Source organism: Octopus bimaculoides, chromosome 7, assembly GCF_046866305.1.
Source record: "Octopus bimaculoides isolate indiv1 chromosome 7, ASM4686630v1, whole genome shotgun sequence".
NCBI classification, from domain to species: domain Eukaryota; kingdom Metazoa; phylum Mollusca; class Cephalopoda; order Octopoda; family Octopodidae; genus Octopus; species Octopus bimaculoides.
The window spans coordinates 41,213,255-41,214,111 of NC_142934.1; positions in this window are offsets into that span (position 1 = coordinate 41,213,255).

An 857-nucleotide genomic window follows, 5' to 3' on the forward strand; every position below is an offset into this window, starting at 1 on the left:
TAGGTATAAGTTCTTGGTCTTGTCGGAAAAAAGTGCCTTTTTTTTTGGAATTTTTTATGTGTCTAATGTTTTTTTGTATTTTTTGTTGGAAAGAATTGAAAGACATATGAAGAAGGCTTTCCACCTCATACGCTTAATGAGATCTGTAATTTTCCCTAAAAGTTCCTTAGAGTATATTTCCCTTGATGGTATCGGTATGTTTTTCATAGAGAAACATACCGATTGTTTTTCAAATAGAATCTCCGGTGGCTGGATAACTGAAGAGATGATTGGAGCGGAACACCGCCCGGGCATCGGAAACTCGGAGTTTTATCTTGGCTACTGAATAAGTGTCACATAATTTTACAGATACATTCCTCTATTTGCATAATATCGAGGTCTCTTTCTTTCTTTTGTTGCCATTCCTGCCAAATAGTTACCTCCCGTACGAAGGTTTTTTTCCATAAGTGCTAGTACGGCTTACTTTTGGAAGATCAGCAGTAACCGGTTGAGGACTCTGCCCCATAGAAGAATTGAATATGGACGCCTACCCCATCGATTATTCTATGAAAAACATACCGATACCGTCAAGGATTGAGTCGGAATATTTTACTAAAGTGTGAAGGAAAGACCGAATGGTATATGTAACAGACTAGATATATAATTGTTCGTCGAGTGAGCGTATGTTTGTCGAAAGAGTTTAGGGGATGTATACACATAGACAGAAGAGAAGTAGCAGACGTCTGATTTTTTCGTCCTATTGCTGACCACCAGCAGTGGCCGTAGATCTTAGATGTCAAGGGTAGGAGAAAAGGGGTTAGGATGGTTATAAAGACGTCGAATTACTTGAGCGTGATACGACTAGAGGTGAGGGGAGA